This window comes from Mytilus edulis, chromosome 11 (assembly GCF_963676685.1).
Source record: "Mytilus edulis chromosome 11, xbMytEdul2.2, whole genome shotgun sequence".
NCBI lineage: Eukaryota > Metazoa > Mollusca > Bivalvia > Mytilida > Mytilidae > Mytilus > Mytilus edulis.
The window spans coordinates 17174883-17191814 of record NC_092354.1 but is presented as its reverse complement, the minus strand read 5'-3'; the positions used below and the strand labels follow the sequence as shown (position 1 = coordinate 17191814).

The 16932-nt window shown below is 32.6% G+C and overlaps 1 pseudogene; it reads left to right on the top strand.

The window, feature by feature from the left end:
* The window catches only part of LOC139494036 (zinc finger protein 721-like), a 34112-nt pseudogene extending 30855 nt beyond the window's left edge, over window positions 1-3257 (top strand).
* Window positions 3258-16932: the final 13675 nt, after the last annotated feature.

Sequence of the window (16932 nt, the reverse complement as noted above, 5' to 3'; positions counted from 1 at the left end):
GAACATCAACCTCTATAAAAGATCAAATGAATGACGATGATGAAGATGAAAACGATACCATTGACTAATATCGAAAGAGCATTTGAGCAATGGGGCAATATAAAGTTTAAGTTGCCTCACTGTTATTCAATGTAAATATGTATATTATTATTAACTTTGTGTTTTGTAATAACTCTACCAAATGGTTGTGTACTTAAGTTCCGTATGCGATGATAGTGGTAGTTAAGAAAAAAAACAAAAAGAAACAACACCTTGCAAGTAATCTAAACAAAACAAAACAAAAAAACAAAAAAAACACCTTGCTAGTGATCTTCGGCCTTGACGTGGTTGGCAAGCTTAAGACAATTAAATCATATTGTATTTATAACTGTCGAACTAACAGGAGACCAAAATAACATTTATTTTTAACTGTGCTGTAAACATGGTAAATATGCGCTTTAGAGCAGTTTTAAGATATGTTTTAAATCAATATAGTTTTATCAATATTTTGTCGGTATAAAAAACAAGGTAGGTGAGACTTTAGAACTTAAAAAACTAGTTATATATATGTTACTAGTAATATAAAACCAATAGAATTTGTGTTTTTAGATGCATAATTAAATATTACCGAGAGTTTTGCGTCAATATCCGTAAAAATTATGATTTTCACAAAAATACGAGATTTTTTCATTTTAAACATTTTTAAAAATATTTTTATTTCAGAAACAAAAATAAGATAGACTTTAGTTTGTCAAATGATATATTTCATATTATATAGCAGATGCATTTGTTCTTAAACTTCATTTTTCGAACAATATCGTCAAATAATGACTTATATTTTTCCCCCTTTTTTGCCGTTTTTTGAAAAATGTGACCATTTCCCAGTTTGACGACCAGGCAATTCTGAATGTACGATAAATGACCTTGCAAATGATATATCATATAGCCGTGTGTTAGGTAGGTGCATTAAAAACCTCCGAATCCTTGTTTTGGCGCTCGCCTATTAGTCCCTGGATCATTAGTATTCTAAATTTAAAGCTACGGTACATGTATAATAAAATTAAATCTTTTCTTCTAGTGATTAATTTTTACTACTTAAATAGGTGATTATTAAAAAAAGACAACTCTTACTTCCAATCTTTATGGAAATAATGTTACTTAAATCAGTGATTTTCATTTAAGTAAGTCTCTTGACTGCAGATAAACAGGGTCTCTCCATATTCAGATAAATAGGGTCTCTCTATTTCTGACACCCTACTTAGTATATTCCAACACTATTTGGTCCGACACCCCCATTGATCATGTTGATGTACATGTATATTATATATATAATTATGTAGGTAAAAGTACCACCTTTTAGATACGGTTAACATTTACCAACTTTCTTTTCCTTGTCAATGTTGTGCATGTGGTGAATAAAGAAAATTCGAGGTGAACACACCAATATAATTCTTGTACATGTTGTACAAAGTATATGGATCAATTAAATAACACAAACAAGCAGATGCATAAATGCAGAGAATGTCAAAATAAATATTGTACATGTTGTATGACTTTTGTGTAATTTGCAGGAAAGAATCAAAAGGTTTATAAAATTAATGTCTTTAATTTATTATTTTCTTCCTTACAGAACCGTACAAGATCATACATGCACATTAAAAAGAATGTATGAGGTACATGTAGCAGATGTCGTCACAATCAATGGCACACAACAGAGACAGATAAGAACACAGACTGGTAAACTTCATAACGGTGATGTTTGTGGCAGAGAGTTTTGTAAAAATAGTGACTTGAAGAGACACGTGAAAACACGTACTGTCAAAAAACTTCATAAATGTGTTGTTTGTCCTAGAGAATTTGACAAGAGTAGTGACTTGAAGAGACACGTGAAACACATACTAGTACTGGCAAAAAACTTCATAAATGTGTTGTTTGTCCTAGAGAATTTGACCAGAGTAGTGACTTGAAGAGACATGTGAAAACACATACTGGCAAAAAACTTCATAAATGTGTTGTTTGTCCTAAAGAATTTGAGCAGAGTAGTGCCTTGAAGAGACATGTGAAAATACATATAGGAGATAAACCTCATATATGTGATGTATGTGGTAAAGGATTCATTCGGCTAGGTAATTTAAATAGTCATATAAGAATGCATACTGGTGATAAACCTTATGACTGTGGTGTGTGTGGGAAAGAGTTTAGTCAACACAGTAATGTTAAGACACACATGAGAACACATACACGAGATAAACCTTATGACTGCAATGTATGTGGGAAAGGTTTTAGTGAGCAAGGTAGTTTAAAGAGACACATGAGAACACATACAGGAGATAGACATCATGAGTGTGATGTGTGTGGTAAACAGTTTACTCAGCATAGTAATTTAAAACTTCATACAAGAACACATACAGGGGACAAACCTTATTATTGTGATATATGTGATAAAGAGTTTGGTTTGCTTGGTAATTTTAAGACTCACATGAGAACACATGCCGGTGACAAACCACATGACTGTAATGTATGTGGTAAAGAATTTAGTCAGATTAGGTATTTACATATTCACAGGAAAACACATACCGATGACAAACCTCATGTGTGTGATGTATGTGGTAAAGGGTTTAACCAGCGTATTACTTTACAGATACACATGAGAATACATACAGGCGATAAACCTCATGAATGTGGTGTGTGTGGTAAGGGGTTTAGGCAGCCTAGTGGTTTAAATACTCACATGAGAAAACATAAAGGCGATAAACCCCATGAATGTGGTGTATGTGGTAAGGGTTTAGGCAGCCTAGTGGTTTAAATACTCACATGAGAAAACATAAAGGCGATAAACCTCATGAATGTGGTGTGTGTGGTAAGGGGTTTAGGCAGCATAGTGGTTTAAATACTCACATGAGAAAACATACAGGTGATAAACCTAAAAAACTGTGATGTATGTTGTAAAGGTTCATTCAGCTTGGTTTTTTGAGGTTCACATGAGAATACATACAGACAATAAACCTAATAAATGTGATTTATGTTATTAACGAGGCCCCTCATGGGGGGGGGGGGGGTCCTAGTAATCACATAATCACCATTTTTTTGCCAATATAATCACATAATCATTAAATATTTGCTTATCTTTAGTAATCAAATAATCATAAACTAAAAATACAGTCCTAGGTAATCAAATAATCATGAAATATTTGGCTTAATAATCAAATAATCATTAAAAAAACGGCCAAGTAATCACATAATCAAAAACCCCATGAGGGCCCTCATTAACGGTTTAATCAGAAAAGTAGTCACATGAGAATATGTAAAGCAAAATAATGTCCTATATGAAATATTGGTCACCAAGACAATATTTCATGACTATATATCATGAAATGTTGTTCTCATCTATGAAAAAAATGTCCAGAGAAGGAAAAATTTTCATTGTGTTTTTAGTCTGTATGTATACAATATTTCACAGATGAATACTATGAAATGCTGTCCTGTTAAAGAGAGGTTATATTTTGTTGTTTCAAAGACAGATTGTCACGAAATTTTGTCTTATGAAGGGGAGGTTATCAACATAAATCATGTTGGATAATAAGATCCTTAAAGTGCTTTATTTGATTGAAAATAACAAATAAAAACAAATTTATAAATAGGTACATTTATAAACAATTATCATAAATACTATCATGACTATAGCAGACTTATGTAAAGCCGGAAACCAAATTTCAGAAATCCTTGTATTGTAGTCCCTGAGAAAAATGTGACGAAAATTATTTATGAGCCGTGGACGGACTGACGGAAGGATGGATTGATGGATGGATTGAAGGACAGAAAGGCGGAAAGAGCTCAACAGTTCCCCTCTTTTTTCAAAGCGGGGGTATAATTTTTCAAAATGTTACAATTTCTGAAATCAGTGTACACTCATGTTAAACGTAATATACATGTTCCGCTTTTACAGGAAAATAATAATATTTCGACTTAGATTTTATGCATGGAAATTCCCCATTGGGATAAAAATTCCCAATTTGATGTTCAAGGGACCCATTTGAAAATATCTGGAATCGTCCCTGGAAAGTAAGAAATACAAAACACTTTTCGAATATCTCAGTCATAAAGATGTACCTGAAGGTATTTTTGAAAATCAGAAAAGAACAAATACATGTATATCAGAAGAAATGCTAGTTCATTTTGTTTACTCAAATTAATGAATTTTATTCAACATGTTTTGACAAGAAAACAAATGATTTTGCAAAAAAACCTTGTAGTTCATGAAAGTTAAACTTGAAATAGTTACATATACATGTATACTTACTTTCCAAAATAATTTCAGTAAACATGGTTAAATGAATCTAAAAATATATGCCTGCTGCATGCCTGTTTAATGTTTTTAATTTTGTAATATTTTGATTGAGAAACGTTTCACAGACAGTATTTCATAGGGAACATATTGTCCTTAATAAAATATTGTATATCAGACAATTTTTTTTAAGAAATATTGTCTGTGGACACTATTGCAAAGTGAAATATTGTCCAAATAGGAGTGACAAAATTTCATGGACAAGGACACTATTTCAAAATGCAATATTGTCCAAGATAGTATTTCATAATGAAAAAGTGTCTGTGGACAATATTTTATGAGAAGTTGTGTCCGATTGACAATATTTCATGGGGGACAATATTTTATGTTACACAACTCTATGACTGATAACATGGATATGGCGAAGGGATTTATGAGATCACATAACTATAATGGTGAGAAACCCGAAGACTGTATGTTGTAAAAAATATTATTTCATTGTTGGTTGGTAATTTAAGGTTTATGTACCCTTCTGTAGCCATTTTTGTACGAATTTTTAAAACTTCAATTAAATCAAAACTACAGATATAATAAATAATAGAGATGGGCCATTAAGTTCATATTCTAAGGGGAAACTTGATGCAAAGCATTATTTTTTACTGTTTCATTGCATTTGATAGAAAAAGAGGACTTTGTGGCAAATAAATCAAGATTTTTATAGAAAATCCACAGCCTTTAATACAGAGATTTTTGTTATAAAATTTGAAACATAAATTACTCACTTGATTTTCTATGACGTGCTAGTGTTTATTTTTTACAAAAAGTTCTAAGCAACCAGTAAATTCCTAAACACCTCGTGCTGAGTCACTAAAGTCGAGCGCACCCTAAAAGGTGTACTTGATTTTGGCCATATTTATATTTGTTTTAACCAATAACTACATTTATAAACTTGTTTTAAGGAAATCAATGCTAGCACTGCATGCAATAATCCTATATCTATCAGTCATCAAATTGCCAAATATGAGAGTACAAGAATAAAGGCTGTAGATTTTCTATAAAAATCTTGATTTATTTGCCACAAAGTCCTCTTTTTCTATTAAATGCAATGGAACAGTAAAAAATAATGCTTTGCATCAAGTTTCCCATTGGAATATGTACAAAATGGCCTATCTCTATTATTCATTATATCTGTAGTTCTGATACAATTGAGGTTTGAAAAGTTCGTACAAAAATGGCTACAGAAGGGTACATAAACCTTAAAACAACGTCCCACCATGAAAACACATACAAGTGATAAAACTCATAAGTAACCTGTGATGTATTATACATGTATGTGGTAAACAATTTAGTCGGCTTGGGAATTTCAAGAATCACATGAGAAAACATATATGAGATAAACCTTATGAATGTGATATGTGTGGCAAGGGTTCAAGTCAGCATAAACCTCATAACTGTGATGACAGATGTATGTGATAAAGGGTTGAGAAAGCTTGGAAATTTACACAGGTGTACACATGAGAAAACATATACATAGGTGATAAATTCCATGACTGAGGTTTGTGGTGAAGATTTTTATTCGTCTTAGTGAATTGCAGAATTTACATGAGAACAGAATTGAATTTAATTACATGTTGTTGTCATTTATTGCAGCATTTTTATTATTTTTCGGTGACTGTTTTGTAATAAACACATACAGGTGATAAAATTCATAAGTAACCTGTGATGTATAATACATGTATGTGGTAAACAATTTAGTCGGCTTGGGAATTTCAAGAATCACATGAGAAAACATATATGAGATAAACCTTATGAATGTGATATGTGTGGCAAGGGTTCAAGTCAGCATATATAAACCTCATAACTGTGATGTATGTGGTAAAGGGTTGAGTAAGCTTGGAAATTTACACAGACACATGAGAAAACATACAGGTGATAAACTCCATGACTGGTTTTTGTGGTGAAGATTTTAATTCGTCTTTGTAAATTGCAGAATTTACATTAGAACAGAATTGAATCACGTTAATTACATGAAGATAGGGCCTACATGTTGTTGTCATATATTGCAGTATTTTTATTATTTTTCGATGACTGTTTTGTAATAATCAGTATAAGGCTTAAATTAAAATTTTGTTTGTTTGCCCTTTACCGACCGACCCTATAAATTCGTTCCGCCTGAAAATCTTTTATTTGTGTTTACCAGCAAGATTTTATTTTATTTTATTTTTTGTTCCTACCAAAAATCTTATATTTGTATTTCCCGCTCAAAACTTTTTTACCGGAATTCTCAGGTTTTATCTTTCCTGTATAAGGTCTAGTCCGTTTGGTATCACATGAGCGTTTGACATGAATGAACACTTGCATTTGGAGTTTCAAAGCATCTGTTTGAAATCGATATTGAAAGCTTTGAAATCATGATTTAACGAACGTTACTCTGTGTCTTTATACATGAAGAGCAGGGTTCATTCAAAAAAAGTTCGTCCAATACTAAATTATCAACGTGTGTACAAAATATTTTGTAAACAGACTTTGTATCCTATGTTGGGATGGCCTTTGGTGGTCCGTAGATTAGGATGATTATGTTAATGATGCCTTCGACCAGCATTGATATATTCTGATTTATATCTGACATGAATCAAAGATCTGTAAAGGGGAGAATATTTGGCAGTAAAATCGCCAAGTTTTTCCATACAGATCATTTATAAATGCGGTGTAAAATACGTGACAATTGAGTTTCAAGTCTTGTAGCATTTTTATTGGAAACACAGGCACACACAAAAATTTAAACACTCTAGGGACTTTTTCTACTAGTAATGTACAATGTATTTCTGCCTGGACATATTTTACCAGAACAAAGTTATCTCTTACCTGCTTACAGAAAAACTTTAGGTCTAGGTAAGCGTTCAAGGTACATAGTACTATTAGTGCAAGTTAAAATTCTTAAAAATTCCAGGTATGTAAACGTTTAAAATATGCCGCACAGCCCTATATTTTGAAATTTGAAAAAAATTGTAGTGCATATGAATTAACTTCACATTCTACATGATATTTTTTTTCCAAAACTTGGGACTATTATACTAATAGTCCTAGAAACTTATTAGCAAAAGCATACTTAAACAAAAGCAATACAGACAAAAATGACATCATGCAGATTTTGTATCTATAAAATAAAATATTATACCTACCTGCCTACCCATGACAAAAAATGTACCGAGCTAAGTTATTTTTTGGGAAAGAAAAATAAAATATTTTACCTACCTACCTACCCTGTTTCAAAACATAGGGTCGGAAAAGGGCAAACAAACAATATTTTAATTTAGGCCTAATGTAAAATCAGTGCGTTAGTTTACTCTATTAAATTGTTTTACACAAATGTTTTACATTTTGACATTTTGTTGCCACTAAAGCTTGCTGTGCGGTTTGTAGTTTGCTCGTTGTTGACCAGTTAATGTAGTTGGAACTGTGTCAGTCATTAAAATCGTTGTATTATTTTAGTGTGAATTGAAAATAGCTTAGGGATATGAGAACACTAAGTACATGTAAAACATTTCTTAAAATATAAGATTAAGATATTTGAACAGCTGTTAAGACCAGAAGTACCTGTTTCATTCTTATAAACGTCTGGGAATCAGTGCGCGCTTATCGTGCAAATATATGAAATCAAATGTAACTATGTTGAACTTTTCCGTACATGTCAAGGAAAAAAACTTGACTCTTTGAACTTAAGACAAAATAGCTATGAATGTTTGAATTGCTAAATTTGACAAAGGAAGCAAGATATATATATATGCAGTCGCTGGTTTTATTTCATAAGATGGTCAAAGGAATAAAAAAAAATATAAATTATAATAATGGAACGCATTTGTTTCTGTTTTTCATTTGTCCATGACCTAATTTTTTTGGTTCATCTATTTCTAAAAAAATAATGAGTATTTCGTCATCTGGATTATTCATTTATTTTGAGTAAAAATAACTGTATTTGGCATGAGTGTTCTTGGCATGGTCTACATATCTGCCCAACAGGGTTTACCAGACCTCATTTCCGTGGTTGATCCAGGGGGAGGATTCCGGGGGTTGGAACCCCTTTCTCGTGGACGACCAGTGCATTTGAATGGGGACAAATAGTTGGACCCTCTTTTGTCCTGGGTTGGTACCCCCTTTTTTAAATGACTGGATCCGCCCCTGATTTCATGGTACACGGATGCCCCATCATCACTCAGATCATTTTGTATGTTCTGTGGACCGTGAAATTGGGATAAAAACTGTAATTTGGCATTTAAATAAGGAACATGTGTACTAAGTTTCAAGTTAATTAATTGGATTTGAACTTCATCAAACCTCGACCAAAAACTTTAACAAAAAACTTTGACCTGAAGCGGGACAGTCTGACAAAAAACGAACGGTCAGACTGACCAAAAAACATAATATCCATCATTGTCCATTATTGGAGCATTGAACGTGATTAGGTCCGTCTGTTAACTTCCATAAGCAATTACAGTAGGTTTGGTACATTATAACAAACAAATTACAATTATATGGAACGTCAAAACTGTCTTGATATGCCCAGTTTTGGCCTTCCATACAATTTAACCAAATAAATATCATCATGACACGGAATAGCCAAAAAATGTATTAAATACATTGCCACACGAGTAAACAATGTTACCATGGTTACAATAATTCCTTCGAATGTGAAATATAAAGTATCTTAATGTACACAAAAGTCATATACTAAAACAAAGAGATAGTTCTCGCACTGAACGGAGTGTGATATGAATAAGTGATAAAAAAAAACCTCATTATAATATCACTGTTTACCCTGTAACAAGTTGCGAAATTGGGACATCTAGATATTGGCTATATTTTTGTTCACTAGCGTTTAAACTTTTGGTGTTTTTAAAAAAAAAGGCGTTGAATAGCACTTTAGAGAGATGCATTGTTTGGCAAAGTAAGTTTGGAACCATTAATTTTTATTTAAAGGTCACATTCAAAGGCAACGGATAGTTTGAATTCTCCAGAAAATAATCAAGTTACTCGGCTGTCATTGTACAATTTCACCTTAAAATGATACGTTTTCAATTCTGAAGCGTACAAAATGCTTTAAGTCGGGAGCCCGTAGTTCTGTGGTTGTAATCTTGATGTTTTGCAATATCTTCAATTGTTGTTACTAATTTTAAAAGATTCATATGATCTTTTATGTATGGCGAGATACTTTTAGCACATTCCTTTAGGTCTCTGTTTGGTATGTTAGCTGGTCAATTTGCTTTCACGGATTGACATAACTAAGGCACTTTCTTACTCCTGCTACTGTTATCTCTAGATGGTCTATATCATGCGATGGGCTGCCATTTAGTTTTGGTTGACCTGATCATGCTGATGTATGTTCACTCAGTAAAAACAGATACAAATTGATGGTTAAGTGCTTCTACTTTCCCTTTGCTGTCTTCCATTAGTTTTCCATTTGAAATAAGTGGTGCTACATTGCACAGGATTGTCTTTTGTTTGATTTAACATATTGTCAAAACTTTTTCAAACAACAGCTAAGTGTTTTTTCTCTCACCCTCTTCGTCTACTTCCAATAGTTGTGATATATAATTTTGATGTGCTTCTTCTAATCTACTGCAGGCGCGTAGCTCCCTATACGCTAACACGCAGTTGCGTGCACATCGGTTCGGCATGCAAAAAAATTTATTGCAAAATTAAAAATTTATAGATTAAATTTTAAAGGAAACACATATGATGTCACTTTTTTAATTGATGAAATGTCATTAAATAACGGCATTTGGTTTCAAAATAGAAGTTTTATTGGAGATCATGCATGACAAAATCGGACAGTAACTTGCATCTTTTACAAGATTTTAATTTGTTATACTCAGTCTAATACATGTAGTTTCGGAGCACATTATACAGAGTACGGTTTATCTGTTTGGAATGAGATGTACCAATCGGCATTAGATTTATCAGAACCCTTCGATATCGTTGAAATTCTTCCACGGCGATGTGTTCGACGGACTACCAGAGCCATGGCGCTCATCCTGCAAACACGCCAAAACAGTATTGGAAAGTCTCATTATATTTTGCGTTTATAGACCATATGATAATGGAACTGGAGAGTGTAGTCGCGTCTGGTATTATCAGAAAATCGCTTATTTGTGCCTTATCTGCTTCCTTGTGTTGTAGGAAATATAACAAACTAAAAAATCTCAACATTGTCTGAGACATACGAAACTGACCTGGTATGTAATGTTGATGAATTCAATTGGGAGGTCGCTCGATGGCGAACACGTACACTGGTTTATAACATCTCGCGAGTGCTACCGTGGAGATCTATCAGTGTGTACTACGTCTGTTGAAATCAAATGTACGATCAAAAATGAACAATGAAAGGTTATCATCGCTAGCATTACTGAATATTCATCGGGATTTCAGTGTGAATGTTGACAAATAAATAGAGAAGCTCGTTTCTGCCTAGACCCGAAGAGCAGATTTTGGACAATTTTGAGTAAATTCTGTATCAGAAATATGTGTAGTATATGTTTTCAATTAACCACGATTTACTCTATTCAGAAGCTTTATGAATAGTTTTACATTTATAAATTGTTTATAAGTCCTATCTACATGTAGCTCCTCTTTCAACTGTCTTATGGGAGAGGACGTCTCTAATGTTGTTATAACTTGTGTCCAATCCCTTTTGCTGCTTATGCAAATAAAATATGTTTAAACTAACTGTCCTATGACCGAAAACCGAAAAAAAAAACCATTTTCCTGCATAAAGGGTCCCAAAATTTTTTCGCATCGCTCCGCTCGGCGGTAGTTGCTTGCACATCGTTTCTTTCTAGCTACGCCCCTGTCTAGTTTTACTTTTTTTCTTCTCATGAGCTTAAATTCTTTCTAGTGTTTTTCATTATTGATCATTATTAGTACGTTTTGCCTTGTATTTCATGAACCGGCTATTTCTTGAGAAAAAAAAAGATAGTATTTTTGTCATGTGGATTGTTCACTTATTGTTATTAAATATAACTGTATTTAATAGGTTTAACTCACAGAGATCCACGTGGACACATGATGGTTTAAATGTCTTAGAATAGCAAATCAAATCTAATCAAATATTTTATTGTCGTATAAACTTTAGTTTGTGACCAACATATATTAACAGAATAAACATATAAATATAGTAGGTGGTTTTCTATGCGTTAATGAATAACACCAACAAGAGCTAAGGGTTCTGATGCTTTATTGTACCAGTATGTAAACAAGTCTGAAATAGCAATACAACATATATAAATAACAAGCTATTTCATATAACATAAATATAATACTTTTACGAATATCACAGGTTATATAATGCAGAAATATTATATAGAATACCTTGAACTGTTATTAACAAGGTAGCAAGTAAAATGTATTGCAAGTAGACAATGTTCAATGTTTACATTCTATGAAATTGACATCGGGTGTCACGTTTACTTTTACAAATGCTTGACCTTTGAATATACACTAAATCGGAATGTGATACGTAATTAACGTGTATCTGTGTATTCGTATTCAAAACTGGTTTACCTTACTCTGTCGTCTGTCGTCGTCTGTCGTCGTAAACTATTTCAAGAATCTTCTCCTCTGAAACTACTAGGCCAAATACTTCCAAACTTTAACTGAATGTTCCTTAGGGTATCTAGTTTATAAATTGTATCCGAAGTTTTGATCTATCAACAAACATGGTCGCCATTGCTAAAAATAGAACATAGGGGTCAAATGCAGTTTTTGGCTTAATATATCTCAAAAACGAAAGCATTTAGAGCAAATCTGACATGGGGTAAATATGTTCATTAGGTCAAGATCTATCAGCCCTATTTTCAGATGAATCAAACAACCCATTGTTGGGTTGCTGCCACTTAATTGGTAATTTTAAGGAAATTTTGCAGTTTTTGGTCATTATCTTGAATATTATTATAGATAAAGATAAACTGTAAACAGCAAAAATGATCCGCAAAGTAAGATCTACAAATAAGTTAATATGACCAAAATTGTCAATTGACCCCTTAAGGGGTTATTGTCCTTTAATGACAATTTTTCACAATTTGTTCATCATATTTGCTAACTTTAAAAATCTTCTCCTCTAAAACTACTCAACCAAATTCAACCAAACTTAAAACTGAATGACCAGTAGGGTGTATAAAATAAAGTTTGTGTTTTATTTTCTATTTCGTCAAAAAACATGGCCGTCATGGCTAAAACTAGAACACAGGGTAAAATGCAGTTTTTGGCTTATATCTCAAAAACTCCAGCATTTAGAGCAAATAAGACAAGAAGTTAAAGTATTTATTAGGTCAAGGTCTACCTGTCCTGAAATTTTCAGCCGAGTTGGGTAACTGGTTTTTCAGGTATAATGCCCTAAATTGATGATTTAAAGAAATTTTGCAGTTTTTGGTTATTATCTTGAATATTATTATAGATACAGATAAACTGTTAATAGCAAAAATGTTAAGCAAAGTAAGATCTACAAATAAGTCAATTTGACCAAAATTGTCAATTGACCCCTTAAGGAGTTATTGCCCTTTAAAGACTTTTTTCATAATATGTTCATCATGTTGACTTACTTTAAAAAATCTTCTCCTTTGAAACTGCTGTATCAATTTCAGCCAAACTTAGACTAAATGAGTTTCAGAGTATCTAGTATAAATTTTATATTTTATTTCCTTGTATGTCAAGAAACATAGCTCATATGGCTAAAATAGAACATAGGAGAAAAGATTTTTTTTTTGCTTTTGAAGAAAATAGGACGATTCAAAGAACATTTAAATAAATTGAAAAGCCAAAATAATCATTGATGAGAGATTTAACCAAAAAAATTAAGGTGAGCGATTCAGGCTCTTGAGAGCCTCTTGTTTAATATAGCAGTAAGAAGTGAGTATTAATATTTCGGTAACGTGAATGTCAACTAGCCCCACTTATGAATAGTACAAGTATGAATAGAGTTAAAGGCTACCAACTAGCCCCACTTACGAATAAAATAATTAAACTGAAATGTGTGTTGGCTTTCCAATTGGTCCCACTTATGAGAATGTTTGAAATGCTTCCTTTTTTTTGGTTCTTTTCTTCTGCATAGTTGAAATAAAACAGATAGAAGGTTAGGAACAGCATTTTTGTGATGGTAAATATATTTTTGATTTCATATCAATCTAAATATTACCGTTTTCCATTAAGTGGGGCGAGTTGGCAGGAGTAATATTAAACATGATTTTACCAATTTCACATGTGGGGCGATTTTTTAAAAAGTGGGGCGAGTTGGTGATCCAGGTTGTGTGCGACTTGCCAGTGGGGCGACTTGTCATGCTTCCGGGTCAAAGTAAGTATTTTGTAAAAATTTTATGAAAATTAAACGAGCCAAATAAATTTTAGTCAAGGTGTTGGGTACCACCTTAAGAGTTTTATTATAATCACAATAGACAAAAGAACCCATTTAATACCCGTGTTATTATTATTTAATCCACATGATTTAATGTTTGCTGGGCTATAGCAGAGACACATAATACAATATGAGAGCTTTATGCAACTGATCTGGTACAGTTCAACTGTTTGCAAATTTCGGTATCTGTACAGCTAAGGATATATGTACATGTATCATTGATGCTAACTTGTAATAAATTGCATAAAGTCTGAAACTCAAAGGGATAATGGGAGAAAGGCAAGGTTCTTCATGTTCATTGTGTGTCTCATTCACCGCAAATATCTCAATTATTGTGTAATCAGTTGCTCTGTGCCTTCCAGTGGTGCAAGAAAAAAATCAGCATGACAATCAAATTCAAGTGTACTTATTTTTTCATTCTCAAATGGCTGTTCTTTTGCTGCATAAGTGTGGTCAGAGTGTTCATCTAACAAGAGTTCTCCTTTGTCTTCTTCTGATGTAATAGAAATTTCCTCAGAACGTACAAACTCGACCAGAGATGTGTCATAATAGACCACTTTCGAGTTCATCCGTCACCGGCAAAAACTCGTCAATTATACACGCCTTTATGACGTCATTTACCAGATAGAGGGGCTCGCCTGTATCCCTGCACTATTTACGTTCATCAAGCGTCTTAGTTATCGTCTTTGTGCAGGATAAACTAGAAATAATGGTTGCTCTGTAGGTACTTACTGACATTTCCCTAATGACAGCAGTGTTGATTGTCAATTTTGAGAATTCAATTTGCCGAATAATTCGTACAATATAGAATTATAGTTTTCCAACCACTCGCTCAACATTGGAAGGAAGTGACGACGCCCCTAAACGCACAAATGACGATGATAAAGGCGCGTATAATTGACGAGTTTTTTCCGGTGACGGATGAACTCGAAAGTGGTCTATTGGATGATCCTTTTCATCTTCAGTGTGGATTGAGACTGCAAGCCAACAGATATCTCCTCCATAATGGTTTCAACAGCTGTCCATGGTCGAGGATTACCTTTCTTTTTAACTCCTTTTGTTAACTTACTACATCTTTTCCTCTTTTGGCATTCTGAATTAAAAAAAAAAAAGTTGAAAAGAAATTTGAATTTGTAGAGCCTATTATACAACATCTATTTGTCTTACTTTAAAACTTTACTTCCTACACGTATGTCATACAACATTCTGCAGGTTTTTATTATGCTAAAACTATTTTAAATTTCATTTTGTCATGTATGGACCTTTCAAGCTTGCTATTAGCAGAGACATATAATACAAGAGATTAGCAACTCTAGTAGAATCCAAGTAACGATAAACGAAATCACGTGAGACCGGACGTGATTGGGATTATGATGTTACCTGGGATGAAGATGAGAACATTCCGCCATTGTTGTTAAGAGAGGCGATACGCTTACAGATTTGTTTTCTCGTTTATGTCGATTGTTTTCACAGCTGAAGGATGTAAGTATATTCAAAAGATACATCTAACTAGTTCTACCAATTTGTTTATACTTTAATGTGCTGAAATGATGATAATAATCCTATGCAGACCAATTTAAATTCGGTCCATTCAGCTTCCCCTCTTTATTGCTGTAGAATCGGTGTGGTCCACCATTTTTTTTCATAAAACTTAGAAATTTACGATTATATATGCAATTTTATAGTGTTATTCTACTCCAGATTGTTATCCGGTTAAAATGATACTATTTTCGTATATTTTGATCAAATAGTGTTTTCATAAAATACCATCAAAGGTGATTTTTTGTTTTCACATTGATTCCCAAATCCAGCTATGCGAGAACTACCTTTTTTTCATAATACTTAGAAATTTACGATTATATATGCAATTTTGTAAGGTTATTCTTCTCCCGATTGTTATCTTGTTAAAATGATACTATTTTCGTATACTTTGATCAAATAGTGTTTTCATAAAATACCATCAAAGGTGATTTTTTTTCACATTGATACCCAAATCCGGCTATGCGAGACTTACCTTTTTTCATAAAACTTAGAAAAAATAGAATAAATATGCATTTAATGAGCCTGTATTAATTCCAAAATGTTATCTTCAGCGGGGAATATATTTGTATTACCATGGACATGTACACATTCCAAATTTATTTCTCTTTTCTTTGTAAATTTTTCCTATCATTCTCTATTCCTTATTTATTTTAGCATCCCATCATTCTCCAATCTTGATATTTTGGTAAGATATTTCCTCTTGTCCTTACTTCTCTGATTTCGATTCATGCAGTTATTCCGATACTCTTTTCTATGAATGAAGGACAGTGTCAGAAATTCACAGGACAATTTTTTTTTCTGATTATTTTCTTTGAACAAAAACACTTATTTCTATTCTTGAACTATTGTATAAAAACCAACTTATCAAAAACATATCAAAGATGATCAAATAGTTGTTAAAAAAACAAAATGTAAAACTGATTTGGCACTTACATGGCTTCATGGTGCCAAGAAGTCTTTCTTTTGTATGATTAAAATTCAATAAATCTTCATTTTTCAAATATAATGACACATTTGTTAAACTTTAATATGAATATATGTATTAAAAAGTACATATTTAAAGATATTTCTCTTATATATACAAACATTTGTCAAAAGATTATTTGTGTTTTTTTTTGTCTTGTGACTTTTTGTCCTATTAAATTTGTGACTTTATGTCCTGTGACTTTCAGTCCGTTATCCTTTTGTAAACCCTTTCTAGACCCCCATGAGACCTACAAAATATATAGAAGCAGAGACTTAATAAAGTTGATGTCAGCAACTTACATTGTATGTTCAGTGTACCACGTTTAACAATTGACAAACATATCAAATATTTGTACCTAATAGCAAGCTTGAAAGGTCTATACATGACAAAATTAAATTTAAAATAGATTTAGCATAATAAAAACCTGCAGAATGTTGTATGACATACATGTAGGAAGTAAAGTTTACAAGTAAGACAAATAGTCTTTTCAACCTTATTTTTTTTTTAAATTTAGAATGCCAAAGAGGAAAAGATGTAGAAATTAACAAAAGGAGTTAAAAAGAGAGTTATCCTCGACCATGAACAGCTGTTGGTACCATTATGGAGGAGATATCTGTTACAGTTTCAATCCACACTGAAGATGGAAAGGATCATCCAAATATGACACATCTCTGGTCGTGTTTGTACGTTCTGAGGAAATTTCTATAACATCAGAAGAAGACAAAGGAGAACTCTTGTTAGATGAACACTCAGACC